General features: G+C 38.5%; 1 long non-coding RNA gene across 1 annotated transcript; it reads left to right on the top strand.

Moving 5' to 3' along the window:
- Positions 1 to 3,643: 3,643 nt before the first annotated feature.
- LOC131622588 (uncharacterized) lies at positions 3,644 to 5,344 on the top strand. Its single transcript, XR_009289951.1, has 3 exons — positions 3,644 to 3,957; positions 4,082 to 4,678; positions 5,147 to 5,344. It is a non-coding gene; the product is annotated as an uncharacterized LOC131622588 (long non-coding RNA).
- Positions 5,345 to 5,671: the final 327 nt, after the last annotated feature.

Below are 5,671 nucleotides of genomic sequence, written 5' to 3'. Positions count from 1 at the left end.
GGACACAAGGCGCTGAAATTACATCGGTACATTTCTCATATTCTGTCTTTCTATGTTGACGAGCAAAGGCCACTAAGAAGAAAATTTCGAGAAGAGATGACACATGATATGAAGCAATAGCTTGAGAATGAGAAATGCCTCTGTAGAACATTCTTGATTATCACGTGGAAAAAGATTCAGACGGAGTCACATAAGAATTTGTAATGCTTTAGGGATTCGAGCAATGCAAATGACACAATGCTCAAGATAAGAATACGTCTTGCTTATCCCTCGGTCGGGAGCCCCAAGCAACTTCCACATATGTACAAGAGATGATTGCCACTTTGGCTTCAATATCCAAACCATTTGGAGTGAGAGTAAGTCACCCTTGCATTTTTTTTTACATCAGGCGCTAGGCACAAACCAACAATATCTAAATCGGCGGAGTCACGACCTTTTATGATTTTCAACCTTTTCTCCAAGAGGTGGAACCTTTTTTCATTTCAATGATCGAAAACTTGAAGACTTCAATTTCCAAATTATTCTCCTGATGGGTTCCCTCCTTAACAGTAATAGGAATCGCAACAGTACTCGAACATTCTGATTCATAAGAACTTCCCTTGAGGTAAGATTAACATTCACATTTAGCCTTTGAGGAACCTGTCTCAATTCTTCTGGTCTAAGAGAGAAACCTTGGGTAGCCTCCATACACTGATTCACGTCAATCCCCATTTCTGTCCTCGTCTTATTCAAAACCTCACGGAGTTGTTCCATTATTAACTTTCAAGCACATAGCGGTGAGAAGTCATTTTGTTGTTGAAGTTAGCATTTGAGTAGAAAGGGCCCTCATAAGCTTCTGAGAGAACTATGAAATGCATGATAGTATGAATGCATGTTTCATTTCTAAGGGATCCTAAAGTCTTTTCATCAACTTTTGTTCCTCTTTTATTCTTTTTTTTTTGTTGCATATAGTATCTTTTCTTTTTTCTTTTCCATCTTTTATTTTTCTCTACTTTCTTTTCATCTTTTTTTTTTTTGGAAATAGACTTTAGAATCCCCCACAAATGAAGTGGATAAAGTAATGATGTTATGTAATGCAAAAGCATGGGATCGAGGTCCATATAATCTGAGTAACCACTATACAATCCTCTGAATAAATGATATAGGTCAGATGTCATGAGATCAAAGGTCCGACACCTTTTTGAATACCAGGAGAACCAATAGTCACCAACAGAATATGAATAGTCACCAACGGTACCTGTCATGTATATCCCTCCCCACTCACAGGTGAATCTAGGTCAAGGTAGGTCAAAAGGTCTCCAGCGTTAACAACTCTCCTGAAACACCATCATTGTTGCAAATACATGCCAACAACGGTATCCCATTCGAGTCTCAGCTGGTCGTGGGTCTCATGATCGCAATCAACAGAACCTGACATTCTGTTGGCGTCATGACTATCCACTCTATCCTAGGTATCCTATGTGTTAACTCTGGCCTGGGTATTGGGCCTTTTACCTCATAGAACAACCCACCCAACCTGCAAAACAGAACAGAAGACCCCAAGGAACACAGAATATAATCCATATGCATGATATGCAAACAGAAATAAACATGATATGCAGGCAGAAAAGTAAACATGTAAACATATATACAAGGTATAGACATAAAACAAATAAACACCCAGTAAATAAACAAACAAACGCAGGCTAGGATCGACTCACTAAGGATGGACCAGCAACAGGTCTAGCAACATCCCCAGCAGAGTCGCCAGCTGTCGCTACCGCGAAAAATGGAATCAGAGTCGCCACTAATATATTCATCCCATCGCGGGAAAGGAATATCAGAAACCTAACTCAGAATAAGAACAAGGTCTTTCGACCAGAGAACAGGGCACGGGAGTCGGTTACGCAAGGGGAAGGTGTTAGCACCCCTCACGCCCATCGTACTCGATGGTATCCACCTATGTTTGTTTCTATCTAAAGGGTGTATCTATGTCTAAAACCTAAATGCGAATGAATGCCAAAGAAATACGGGGAAAAGAAGGAATTATTTACAAGTGTGCTCGCTTAGGCCCCGCGACCCAATGCCTACGTATCCCTTACAAGGAATCAGAGCGACCGTAGTTCGGCTCCATAGTTTCCATTTGTTTTGTGTTTTTTAGTTGAACAGCGGTTAAGGTCACAATCCACGATGCTCGACCTTTGGAGACTTATACGCCTACTTTTGGAAAGGACTTAACTTGTTCTTAGGCGCCTAACAAGGCAAAAGAGTGAACTTGGGTTTGTGTTTTTTATGTAACTACATGATGAACAAAACCCAATACAAGGTTTCGCACCACTTCGTCACTTTGTTTTAATTCGAGCCTTTATTAAGTGTTTTGGATATTTTTGGTTGGGTATTTTTTAAGGGAATTTACTTTGCGATTAGAATCACATAAAAATGTATAATGATCGAGAAGCAGATTAGGGAATGAATCCCACTCACTTCTATCCCATTATATAATGTTCAAGAAACAGATTAGGGAATGAATCCCACTCATTTCTATCCCATTAATTAATGTTTGAGAAACAGATTAGGGAATGAATCCCACTCATTTCTCTCCCATTAAGTAGTGACCGAGAAACAGATTAGGGAATGAATCCCACTCATTTCTATGCCACTAAGTGATTGAGAAACAGATTAGGGAATGAATCCCACTCATTTCTCTATCACTTTCTTAATGTGATTCGCCTCTTTATTTATTAGTGTTTTAATGTTGAAAAGAAAAAGAATGAACAAGGGGGACTAACCTATTTTCTAACCTATTGTTATTCTAATTCTAATTCTAAAGTTAACATGGTGACTAAATTCTAAAAGGAGCATTAAAATGGTATTAACAAAGTAGGCCAAAAATATGACCAAAAACAAGTAACAAAAATCACACGACAATTACACAAAAATGACATGGAAATAGTACAAAAGAAATAAAAGAAGTGATTCAAGAATTAACCTAAAATATACTATTATTTTTTATGGGTTTTTTATATGTTAAAGGGAATTCTAATTCGAGCCTAAAGACCTAAATTCTAATAAGCCTAAACTAGTATTTTTTTATGAGGTTTTTATTGTCAACAAAATTCTAAAAAAAATCTAACAAAATGGTGATTATTTACTCTATTATTACTAAGAAAAACTAAGAGAAAACTATGTTAAAAAAACCTAAAGTCTAATGAGGAAAACATGCAGGCAGGGGGTGTAAGCTGAATCAGGGTGTGACTCAGTAGTCAGCGCACAGGCCCAAAGGGAGTGGCTCAACAACATATTTTTGTTTCAGATTTTCTATGCCAAAAAGTGGCGTGATTGGGCTCAGGGTGGTGTAGAGTGGATTTCGGCCCAATGGCTTTGACTAAGGTTCTTTCAGATTTTGTTATTGCTAGAAGAAAACTATGGGCCTACGGGGGGTGTGAAAAGTGATTCGTATGGCCCAATACTGATTTTGATTCAAACTAAATAATTTCTTATTCAATTTCTCCATTAATCCAATCAATCACAATTAATTCTAATTAACCTAATCAATTATCAGTTATTAATTCCCTTAATCCATACATTATCAGTCACAATTTAATCAATTAATAACAATTAAAAATAAAATAAATAATACAAAGGGGCTTAGGGTTTACTTACAATGTGACGATTGGACTTCTCAACATATCTTCTCCCTCACCCGTGAACGAAGACGGCGGCGCGATGTTGCTTCTTCTTCTCCGATCAACTCTCGTCCTCCGCCATCGCGAACAACCGATGAACAACGCATTCACTACCTTGCCTTCCTCTCGCCCGATTCGTCATCTCTTCGCTTAGCTCGACGACTCGTTTCTGCTCAAATTCAAATCCTCTCCGATTCAACTCCGTCCACCCTTCTCCGAATCGATCTCTCTCACCACGAATCTTCAATACTGATGACACGAAAAACCGGCAAATGAACTTCGCGTTCTTCAGGTAAGTCTATTAACACTTGCGTTATTCCTTTTCCTCCGTCTTCTTTTTGTTCCTTGCGCTTCAGTTCTGAGTTGTTGTTATTACTGTACTCGATGATGGTGATGATTGATGAAACAAGTTGCAGGTGATGATGAAGTTCGTTGTCTACTTGATGAAGGCGACGGAGCGAATAAGAAGATTGAAGGTTGACGAGAGGTTGGTTGAAGATGAAGGTTCTGAGATGCGATGGAGAATCTAAGGAGAAAGATGATTCTGAGTTTAGAGAGGAAGATTGACGATGATGAAGATATAGAGATGATGAAGATTCAGATTGAAGATTATGGAGGTTGAAGAATTGGTGGTGAAGATTGGAGAAGATGAAGTTTGTTACTGATTCTTGTTGGTTATGGAGAGGCTTGAAGGTGTGAAAAATGGTGAGATTGAAGATTGGTTAGAGAAGATTCTGGTGATTTGAGGTGTGAAGAAGCTCAAGAGGGATTGTTCTGAGAATTGAAGGATGGAGAGAGCATTGGTGTGTAGCTCTGTGGTATGAAGTGTTGATGGTGATGAATGGAGCAATGAAGAATGGTTGAAGTGAGGATGGAGATGAATGAATTGTGAAGAGAAGAAGAAGATGCAGAGCAAAATGGTGGGGACTGATAAAGATGTGTGTGAATTGTGGAGAGGCTGAATTGAGGAATGTGGTTCTGATTTATAGAGGTGGAGAGAAGCGATTCTGAAGGTTAGTTTTCCCCTTTGATATTTCTGTTGAATCCTTCTCCTTCTGTAACTGATTTTTTTTGTTTTGATTCAGTTATGGGATCTATTAGCTAGGTGGTTGAAAACTGTTAGCTGTTAGAAAAAAGTTAGTTACAAATGGTTTTGACAGTTATGAATCGGTTAGGTTGTTAGGAATAACTAATTTCTATTATGAGGTGGAGGGTAGAGATTGATTCAGTTAGGGACCGATTGAGTTAGTAACTGAATTAGTTATAAACTGTTAGTAACAGTTAGGACATGTTTGGTTTTCGGTTAGTGCTAGGTTATTGGATTCAGTTTTTCTTTTAGGAATTGCTGCTGACTGTATACTTATATGAATGGGATTGTATGATTATTAGAATGGGCGTTGGTTTTGCGAATCTGATCCGTTTTTGAACTGGCTGAATTTGTTGTGGATTGGTAAGATAACGATGATGATTTAATGTTGCAGGTCTGTTTTTGAGGTGCTGCAAGTCTGTGAATGTTTGATGGCAGCTCCGGTTTTATTTTGCGGGTTTTGAGTGGTAAGCTGGATTTATTTTCTGGATAATGTAGAATTTATTGTAGCTTTGTTCTGAATGTGGGACGGTGTATTTGATTGTGTCAGAATTAACATAAGCTAGCTTGATTTGAATTGGCACAGGTTTTCTAGAAGGTATTGGCATGGTGTCGAAGTCTGAAGTATGCGGCTTGGATGTTACGAAACTGTGAGCGAACCGTATGGTGAAGATGTGCGCATAGCTTAGATTATATTGAAGATTCTGATTTAGGTACAGATACATGATGTGGGACTGGTTATTAGTGAATGTATTTGAATGCTGGTTTTGGTTTATATTGACTGCACTTGTTTTATGACTCAATTTACATGTTGTTTGGATAGGTTTTGGAACTTGTCAAGTCAAAAGATAGGCTGCAGCGAGTGTATTGGTGCGGAGACGCAACTAGTGTAATCGCACGGCTCATGGTGTATTTGGAA

This window comes from Vicia villosa, linkage group LG1 (assembly GCF_029867415.1).
Source record: "Vicia villosa cultivar HV-30 ecotype Madison, WI linkage group LG1, Vvil1.0, whole genome shotgun sequence".
NCBI classification, from domain to species: domain Eukaryota; kingdom Viridiplantae; phylum Streptophyta; class Magnoliopsida; order Fabales; family Fabaceae; genus Vicia; species Vicia villosa.
Note: the sequence above shows the minus strand (reverse complement) of the source record. Positions and strands in the feature narration are given on the sequence as shown.